Source organism: Schistocerca nitens, chromosome 1, assembly GCF_023898315.1.
Source record: "Schistocerca nitens isolate TAMUIC-IGC-003100 chromosome 1, iqSchNite1.1, whole genome shotgun sequence".
In the NCBI taxonomy this organism is placed as follows: Eukaryota; Metazoa; Arthropoda; class Insecta; order Orthoptera; family Acrididae; genus Schistocerca; species Schistocerca nitens.
The window spans coordinates 680,354,522-680,365,599 of NC_064614.1; positions in this window are offsets into that span (position 1 = coordinate 680,354,522).

The following is an 11,078-nucleotide window of genomic DNA, read 5'->3' on the forward strand; positions in this document are numbered from 1 at the left end:
AAGAAGGAGGGATAGGATGACATCAGGGAATATCTTCGCTGATACCACAGGAAGCTGCAGACACCAATAAAAACTGTAGAGGAACACAGATATTGGGATAAATCCAACAAGAAATCGGCGACTAAGATGAAAAGTTTGGTAAGGAGAGGAATTCGTGGCGGGCTTCAACAAACAATTGAAAGAACTGAAAAAAAAGTCCTTCATTCCTCGCTCCACAAGGCTGCATTTGGATTGTTGTGTCGGTAGTGCCATGTAGGCTCTCGCCTACTACATCGGCAATCCTTTGAACAGCTCCATCAGATGGGCAGCCAACACTGCCCCTGCACACCCCTGCATTGCATGTTATGAGACGACGCCGTCAAGATCGGCCACCAGGTTGGTTCAAATGGCTCTGAGCACTAAGGGACTTAACATCTGAGGTCATCACTCCCCTAGAACTTAGAACTACTTAAACCTAACTAACCTAATGACATCACATACATCCATACCCGTGGCAGAAGTCGAACCTGCGACCGTAGCGGTCGCGCGGTTCCAGACTGTAGCGCCTAGAACCGCTCGGCCACCTCCGACCGGCCGACCACCAGGAAGCGAAGCCGGCGCCTGCAGAGAGCGCCGACAACACGGAACTTACTAGCGTCCGGGTGGCACGTGACAGGGAATAATTCCAGTAGCACTCCGCCGCAGGCAACTATATTAGCCAGCGACAGGAGAGCACGATTCAGTCAGGCTTAGAGAGCCTCTTCTGGGAGCGGCTAGTCACCCCATCAAACAAGATTGCTCTCGAAGTCCATTGTTAGGGATAAACATCGCTGTCAGAAGTCATCGTTAATTCTTCTTCTGGATTTTCACACTTGCTGATGTCCAGGGGCGTTTACTTCTGCAGTAACACAGTGTGTTCATCGTTAGTGACGTTATTCCGAAATGGATATTCCGGCTTTCGGCCCCAAATTCTTAATGCTTTCTTAGTGAAAATGAACCAGAACACGATTCTACAGTGCATGCATGTCCGAGGGAACAAACACTGCGGCGACTACAGCTATTTTGAAATACATGAAATACGTTCACAGTTGCGAATATGGACAACGTTCAGATGTATGACTAAATGACGACAGTGAAAATGCTTGCAAGAAGTGAGAAATATGGATTCCAGTCCCGTCATTCCATTACATGAGGTTCATTCAAATGAAACCTTGTAAGTGCGTCTACCTTTGCCGTACACGTAACGTGGCACTACGTAACTGCGGGTATGTTGGCGCCATCTATGGCACCGAGACTGACGCGTGTGCACCGTTTGATGTAGCATAGCGTCAGTGTACTACCGTCAGATAACCGAAGTTAAGCGCTGTCGGGATGGGCTAGCGCTAGGATGGGCAACCATCCGGTCTGACGACCGCTGTTGGCAAGCGGGGTGCACTCAGCCTTTATAAGGCAAACTGAGGAGCTACTTGATTGACGAGCAGCCGCACCGGTCTCGAAAACTGATATATGGCCGCGAGAGCGGTGTACTGACCACATGCCCCTCCATATCTGCATACAGTGAAGCCTGTGGGCTGAGGATGACATGGCGGCCAGTCGGTACCGTTGGCCTTCCAAGGCCTGTTCGGACGGAGTTTTTTATCTTTAGCGCCAGTGTGGTTTTATGCCGGAGAGAAGATGGTCAGACAAGTTATCGTCCGCTACCGAACATGTAGGCGAGCAAGCAGGCAGAACGAGGAGTGATTCGATTTTTGGCGGCGGAGAGAGTTGGAGGTCGTGAAATGTATCGGTGGATGAAGGAAAGCAAGCGTCAGAGCAAGCAGTGGAAACATTCGACTTCACCACCTCCAAAGAAATCGGAGGCCGTGCACACAAGTTCTAGTAATGTCATGATGTCCTCCTTTTTTTGACCACAAGGGCCCACTGCCTGTCGAGTTTCTGGAACGGAGAACCACTATCAATGCCCAGCGTTATCAAGCCACTTTACAGAACCTTAGACGAGTCGAAACGCCGAGGTATGTTCACCAATGGCGTTATCCTCCTGGATGATAATGCCCAGCCATACACGGCCAGTGCGGTGAAGACGACATTGAAGCAGTTTCGGTGCGAAACGCTGGAGCATCCACGGTACAGTTGCGACCTTTCACCGTGTACTTTCATGCGTTTGGACCTCTAAGCCATTTGCCGACATCGATTCACAATGGACGACGAAGTGTGTGACTGGGTCCAGGCCTGAATCCGACAGCAGCACACTAACTTCTTCAAGGATGGAGTAGACCTGGTAATGTCGCCGTGGGATAAATGAGCCAAAAGTTTTGGCGACTATTTTTGAGTATGTGTACTGTGTATAGCTACATCTTTCAGTTAGTAAAAAAGTTACCGTTACTTTAGTGACTGGGTTTCATTTGAATACCTGTCCATAAACGCAACTGCGAATACATGTAGATCAGGACAGTCGCCATCCAGGGTCTCAGACTTACAGGCCACGTACTTAGCACCTAGCGAATAATCGTTTCCAAAGTTAGCGTCCAGCAAGCGCTCATTCCCGACTTCCCTCGAGAGTATTAGTTACGTACGGAGCACTGCGCCGGTGTTTTCTCAGTGAACTTAGTCTCCGACCAGTGCCCACGACACTTATCGCCATTCTGACCCCATTGCGATTCACAGTTATTTTCTATTTTGTTACTCTTATTACTGCACTCTTTTCCAAATCAGACGTTCTTAGTCCAATTAAATTTTATACCCTAAATATTGTTTTTCTGTGTCGCGAAACGCGAAATTTCAAGTAGTTAGATGGATCGTGGTGGCAGAAGAAGGAGAAATGCGGTAAGGGAAGGAGCGGTGGTTTCATTCTCAAAAGAAAACTGAAACGTTTCCCATCACAAATCTTATGTTACTTCCATCGTGACAGAGTCAGACCATCCTTGCGTGAAAGTGATGACCGACTTTATCTAAATCTCCTTTCCATCTGAGTTACTTTGGGAGTGAGAAACGCCTTTGGATGTGGAACTCCCAAGGAGAGAACTATTGGCGTATTCGAATCCTTTTGAAAATTCTTGCCCATCTCCTGTTGATTGAGCCACTTATTTACTTGAGAAATAAATGCTCGACTGGTTCAAATGGTTCAAATGGCTCTGAGTACTGTGGGACTTAACTTCTGAGGTCATCAGTCCCCCAGAACTTAGAACTACTTAAACCTCAATAACCTAAGGGCATCACACACATCCATACCCGAGGCACGATTCGAACCTGCGACCGCGGCGGTAGCGTGGTCCCAGACTGTAGCGCCTAGAACCACTCGGGCACTCCGGCCGGCTGCTGGACTGGAAAGAGACAGAAAAACTCAAGTCCTGTGCTGTCCTCGAATAGTGTATTCGAATCCAACGGTCTTCTCCTCCCCGTCGTAAAGACGGAAATGCGAAGTGTGAGAGAGACAGAGAGACACCGAGTGGTAAGCCTTGTACTGATTGGACGTTTCAGAACATAAAGTGGCCCTTTTCCTTTTGAAGCGAAAGAAACACTCGCGGAACTATGGGGATGTCGAACGAGAGAGCTAGGTACATATTGAGACGAGGAAAGAATATTTTACTTCATACGAGAAACATTATAACTATTCACTTTCAAATTTAACGAATTTTGCATTCCCCCACGCATAAGGACTACCGATAGACTTGACTTGCATGGATGCTTCTCTGGTCAACCAAGAGTGGTCTAGTATGTGGAGGATGCAACAGCTACTGAGCGCCGAGCTGGCGGATGGAATACAGCGGCTGATGCCTATGGGAAGTGTGCTTTACGCTGCGAGTTGATGAAGTCGTCCGCGGTTCTCCGAAACTCAGTATTTAGTAATTTGTGAAATGTTATGTCTCGTTCTGTCGCTCACACGTCTCATTCAGACCTAGGATACGATTGCAGTAATCTTACCTCTTAAATAATGGTAGGGTCAACAAAAGCATTACTGGATGTTCATTCCTGCCCCTGGCTCACTCTGTAACCAGTGCTTGAAATAGCAGACGATAGTTAGCAGAGAAGCATGATTCGGGTTTGTTTCTGCAACTTATGTGCGTGAGAGAGAGAGACTATTTACCGTCTCGTACAAAACGATCTCGTCATTTCCTCTCCACATGAGTGTAATTCCATAGCTTTACGGAATTTATGTGTTAGGAAGATCACAACTTGCAGTGCAACGATTCACAATTGTTAATCGTCCATCATCTTGTACTGGTTATGCTGCCAATAAAAAATGCTCAGTGACGAAAGAATTCATGTTGGACTGGCTAACTAGCGTTTGCAATCGGAGACCTAGTATGTTGCTCGGTAAGAGAGCTATGCTAGAGATGAATGGCTTTAATGATCTCTCTCACGTGAAGTAAAGAATAAATTTTCTGTACTGAAGGCATTCCTACTCTTTATACGTGGATGTACGACTCGAGAACTACAAGTAGTTGAAGTCTTGGTAAGCAGTTCAAGACTATCGCAGCACGCATTATTTCGACTATCATTTAGAACGGTATGCAATTACAACATCCTGTAAAATTAAAATTTATCAATCAGCCTTATGTGTTTATGGATTCTCTCTTCATGCTGCACAATTTCACCAGATTCTACAATCAAACGTTTCAAGAAGTGCTGCATGTTCAATTCCTTGGCTGTTATCTTGGTACCTTACAAAGTCAGCTGCACATTTCACCACGCTAAGATCATTGCACAACAAGAGTGGAACATTGTCAGAAGAGAGTAAATGTTCATGGATTCTTGAAGAGACAGTTCTGCCGCTGTACGGGTAACAGATGAATCACAGTGTGCGAGTGAAATGGTGTGATAACTGGAATCATACTCTAAAGTTAAAATACGGGGGACAGTAAAATTCTCGTATGCAATATATTGAGATGCCAATGTCAAAATAACCAAACTCGTGAACAGGGGGCGACAAGACATTCGCGAACTTACACCACTCATTGCCCGAACTGCCCGTTTCTGAGCCAAAAATATCCTTTCAGAATGGGAAGAGTTACCCCAAAATATAATTCCATGCGAGATAAGCGAATGAAAATGACCAGAGTAAACTAATTTTCGTTTCGAACGATCACTCGCGTCAGATACCGTTCGAATAATAAAAATAGCAACATTTTGTCTTTGAACAAGATCCTGAACGTAGGCTTTCAACGACCGTATACTATCCATATGAACACCTAGAAATTTGAACTCTTCAGTTTCACTCATCATATGCCCATTCTGTGGAATTAAAACGTCAGGTTTTGTGGAATTGTGGATCAGAAACTGTAAAAACTGAGTCTTCCTGTGATTTAGAGTTAGTTTATTTTCTACAAGCGATGAACTTAGGTCAAGAACTGAACTTCTTGAAACCGGGTCAGTGTTGCACACAACATCCTTTACTATCAAGTTAGTATCGTCAACAAACAGAAATATTTTAGAGTTACCTGTAATACTAGAGGGCATATCATTTATGTAAATAAGGAACAAGAGTGGCCCCAACAATCGTCCCTGGGCTACCCGCCACTGTACTGTACCTCTCTCAGAACAAACATCACAGCCATTCTCAGCATTGTGAATAATGACATTTTGCTGTCTGTTGCTAAACTAAGAGGTGAAACAATTGTCAGCTACTCCCCATTTTCCGTAATGGTCCTACTTCTGGAGCAATATTTTGTGATCAACACAACCAAACGCCTTAGTTAACAAAAAATATGCCTAGCGTTCGAAACCTTTTGTTTAATCCATTCAGTACCTCACAGAGCAAAGAAAATTTAGCATTTTCAGTTGTTAAATTACTTCTAAAGACGAACTGTACGTTGGATAGCAAATCGTGTGATATAAAATGATCAATTATCCTTACATACACAGCATTTCAATATCTTTAGCAAACACTGATGGCATAGAAATAGGTCTAAAATCGTCTGCATTGTCCTTTTCTCCGTTTTTATAAAGCGGCTTTACTACTGAGTACTTAAATAGTTCAGGAAACTGACCATTCCTAAAGGAAAAATTATATATAGACCTATGGCTAAATACAGGGCTAACAAGCACAGCACAGTACTATAATATTCTCCTAGGCACTCCATCATATCCATGAGAGTCCTTAGTCTTCAGTGATTAAATTATTGGCTGAATCTCCCCCTTCTCTGTATCACATAGGAGTATTTCAGACATCAATCTCGCAAAAGCATTTGCCAAGAAAGTTATATGATTCCCTGTAGAAACTAAATTTTTATTTAATTCACGAGCAATGCTCACAAAATGATTGTTAAATATCTGATTTATCAGTATCAGAAATATTTTTATTACGCTGACTTTATACTGTCGACCTTGTGCTGCTCACCAGACACTTCCTTCAGAATTGACCACATGGTTTTAATTTTATCCTGTGAATTAGCTCTTCTATTTGCATACCATATACTCTTTGTCTTCCTAATAACATTTTTGAGCAGCTTACAATACTGTTTGTAATTAACTACTGTAGCTTGATTGAAACTACTTCCAAAATTTTGATATAATTTCCGCTTTATTCTACATGATATCCTTATCTCACTAGTCAGCCACCCGGGCTGCCTATTATTGCTAGTACCCCGTTTAGAACGTTCTAATGGAAAGTAACTCTCAAAGAGCATGAGAAATGTGTTAACGAAAGCATTATATTCATCATCTATGTTATCGGCTTTATAAACTTGAAAAGATTGAAAAAGAAAATTTGAAAAGATTTAAAAAACTCTCTATTGCTGTTGGATTAACTTTCCTACATAGTTTGTAATTGTATGTGACATTTGTTTGCATACAAAAGCCTTTTAGTGTAACAATTTGTGCATCATGGTCTGAAAGGCCATTCACACTTTTACTAACAGAATGGCCTATCTAGTAATGAAGAATGAATAAAAATATTGTCTACAGCTGTGCTACTCTTCCCCTCTACCATATTTGGGAAAAACGCAGTCTGCACCAGGTCATACGAACTTAGGAGATCTACCAACATCCTTTTCCTTGCACCATCATACAATAAATTTATATTGAAGTCAAAATATATAACCAATTTCTGGTACTTCCTACAAAATGAATCAAGAAACCTCTCTAGGTTTAGTAGGAATGCTCTGAAGTCAGAGTTAGGGGACCTATAAACAACAACATTTAGAAGTTTACTTTCTCTAAATTCAACTTCCTCTGCACAGCATTCAAACATCTGGACAGTGCAGTGCTTTGATACGTCTATGGACTCAAATGGAATACTGTTTTTTACGCACATAGCCACTCCCCCAGCCTGGAAGGAACTCCTTGAGAAACAGCCAGCCAAACTGTATCCTGGCAAAGGAAGCCTCTGAATTGTCAAATTCTTTAAGTAGTCCTCCGATATACCATTAATTTCAGAGTCAACATCTATAAGTATTTCATTAACTTTATCTCTAATACCTCTTTTATTTTGATGAAATATGCTAATTCCTTCTCTACTTGGAAACATGACGGCCTCTGAAGCTGAGCCATTAGTTAGAGATACTTTCTTTAAGCAGGTATATCTATCAGCTGACTTCAATCTAAAAAAAGTTGCAACTCTGACATTAAGTACTACAGAAACTTTTCATGAGTGATCGCATCACCACCCACTACACTGTTACGTATAAGCTTTCCCTGCCTCCCCTTCCCATACCTATTGAGGTGCAGGCCATGCCTAGTGAAACCCGATCTACTGATAGACCCAACTGGTACCACTGACCCATGGCGTCTGCCACCATCGCCCTCTGCAGCCCCATGATAACGCGCGTAACAGCTGCATTAACATGAGGCCGATCATGACGCTGAAACAGTTGCAGGAAATGCACATTAGTGCCACCAGGTTATCACCTACATCATGTTCCCCGTCCCTATCAAGACTGTCTCCTGCTCCACCCACTGTCAATACCTGATCCTCCTTCGTAAAAATCCTACATAACTCTCCTATGCTGTCAGTCACCTACGCCAACCCTGCTCTAGGCTTCACAATGCTGGTGACCTGGTACTCACTCCCCAACACATCCTGCAACTGCTGGCCTACACCTCTACTGTGCGAACTACCTAGCAGCGGAACCTTCTTTACAACTGACCTAGGCCTCCTAACTGGTGAGGGCTGCTGCATGTTCCCTACATCTACAGTTACAAGCGGCTCCTCCTCACTCAACTCTGACAGGTGGTCAAATCTATTGCATATACGCAAAGTATAACTGTCCGAATACCTCCTCCTAGCTGCCTTCTTGCCAACTGCCAGTTCCCATTCCCCACCACCCTTCACCCTCCTCAACCTCTCTAGTTCCTCCTTAGCGCATTGTAACAGCACCTGAAGGGCACAGATCTTACGCTCCTGCTCCTCTATCTACCTATTTCTATTACATATTCTGCATTCCAAGGAGAGCATCTCGTTAGAAATCCCACTGAATTCCCCCCAATGAAAATGCTTTGAACAAATCCCACACCGTACCCCACTACTCACACTCGTGGTAAAATTTTACAGTTACTGAAAAAAAATTATATGCCTACGTTACCTATGTTCAGTGACACCAGTAGAGCTATTTATAGAACTAGCAATAGCGGGTCTCGAAATTCTCTCTCTAGTAAAAAAGCAGCTACCTGTATTAATACTACTACACCACAGCTAATACCAATACCAACAAAACTTCCCAAAATTATTAGCTAAAAACAAAAATCCAAGCGGCCACTGGAATATTCAACAGAGTTAAAACACTGAATGAAGTTTTACTGAAATATTTCACTAGAAACAATAAGAAACGTCAGCTGAAAACTAAAGCACGAAATTAGCTAAACGACTTCAATACACAGAAAACTCCAAAGAACACAGCGAGCGAACGTTTCCAAAATTATATTAATTCGTTATTTCGTCACAAACAGCACGAAACACCGCTGAAAACTATTACGTTTAACTGTATAACAGTCCACAAATAACTGTGTCAGTATTTAGCATAGCAACTTGGTGGTATCTGGACCAAGTGCAACATCCAGACTAGCCGGCAGTTAAGGGGTTTCAACAAAGTAACTGATGGTGATTGAGAAGTCTTAACTATGCCATTACCATCTTTCCGAAAAGCTGAAACAACATCTGGGGGCGGAACAAGATTTCCAACAATGAGAACAATTATACAGCAGTTCTCCAATGGCTCCACGATCAAGGGGAGGATTTCTGTCGTCGAGAAACCGAGCGATTGGTAGAACGTTCAGACTGTTGTTGGTGATTATGGTGTAATGTACATTCTATACTCTGTTTGAAATTGTGAACTTAGCAGGGGTAAAATTCAGGGTGCAAAGGCCTTTTCACGGCTTGCACAGAAACCAGAGGGCTGTTATAAGCGTGGAGGGGCATGAAAGGGAAGCAGTGGGTGAGAAGGGAGCGAGACAAGGTTGCAGGCTATCGCTGAAGTTATTCATTCTGTATATTGAGCAAGCAGTAAAAGAAACAAAAGGAAAAACTTGGAGGTTAGTCGATGACATTCTAATTCTTTCAGAGAGCAAAGGTCTTCGAAGATCAGTGTCTTGAAAGGATGGTGTACCATGAACATCAACAAAAGCAAAACAAAGATAATAAATGTAGTCGAATTAAATTAGAATATAAGTTTTGTTATTTGGGCAACAAAATGACGGACGATGGTCGAAGTAGGGACGATTTTAATGTACACTGGCAAAAAAAGAGTTTCTGAAGATGAGACATTTGCTACCATCGAATATAGGTTTAAGTGTTAGGATGTGTTTTATGAAAGCATTTGTCTGGTGTGTAGTCATGTAAGCAAGTGAAACATGCACGGTAATAAGCTGGGACAGTGACAGAACAGAAGATTTTGAAGTTTGATGCTGCTGAAGAATGCTGAAGATTAGGTAAGTAGGTCACGTAAATAGTGAGAAGATGCTGAATAGAATCGGAGAGAAAAGAAATATGTGGTACAGCCTCACTAGAAGAACGGATTTGCTAATGGGGTACATTCTGAGACATCGAGGGATCACCAGTTCAGTTATGGAAGTGTGGGGGAGAGGTAAAAAGGTCGTGGACGGAGACTAAGAGATGATACACTAAGCAAATTCAGAAAAAAGGGGGTTATAGTAGTTATTATGAGATGAAGATGCTTACAAAGGGTGGAGTAGGATGGAGAGCAGCATCAAAGCAGTCTTCGGACTGAAGACCATAACAACCATCTATGTCACATTCATGTGTAGCGCAGAACTCAAAAACAGACACTTAAATTTATCCTGCAATGAAAATGTGTAACTTAATTTTTCAAATCCCTTCGTTCCCTGTACAGCGTACTTTTGGAGAAGAGTGACGAAGCAGTTAAAGATAAGCGACATCAATGAATTCTGTTATTTCTGTGAAATTTAACTACACATTACGTAACTTAAAAAAAAGTGATTAAGAGTGCCAAAACTGAAATAAATTTTTAAGAAGGTAATTTGACACAAGTACTATACTAAATTTCTCCCTTTTCTCCCTTCCATCTCAAGGATCGAAAACATCTCAACTGGTACGCCAAACTACATTTCAGTTTAGTTGTTTTTGTACCTGCAGGGGAATGGTTGAGCAGTTTCTTCATGTTCAGATGATGTTCTTACCGATGTGATGCACATCGACTCCCGGATCCTTGCCCCTGAATGGAAACTTGTTGCTTGGAGATACGTAAGAACTATCTCGAAAAGCATTTAATACAGGTGCACTGATATGATACTTATACACCTCAGAGAAAATCTGAGCAGCTGATCTTGGAAAAAAAGTAATTAGTGAAGTTCGGTGGCAGGATGGACTGGATCTTTCTCGTCTTGTGAGTTTAGGATTATAAATACGAAATCATTTAGCGGCAATGAGGAGCAGGTATAATAACTGATGAGAAAATTAGAATACGAATATGCTGATGTTAAATGCATAGTCAACACATTATGGTAACCAATAATAGACACAAAACTAGAAGACAACACAATAGAAAAATAGCGCAAGTTTATATGAAAACAAATTTCGCACATATTGAGGGTATTAAATATATTGTGGTGAGATAAAGTAAATTATTCAAATAGATAAGAGAGACGGAAATTTACTGGTAATGGGGCACTGAATTTCGACTGCAAGT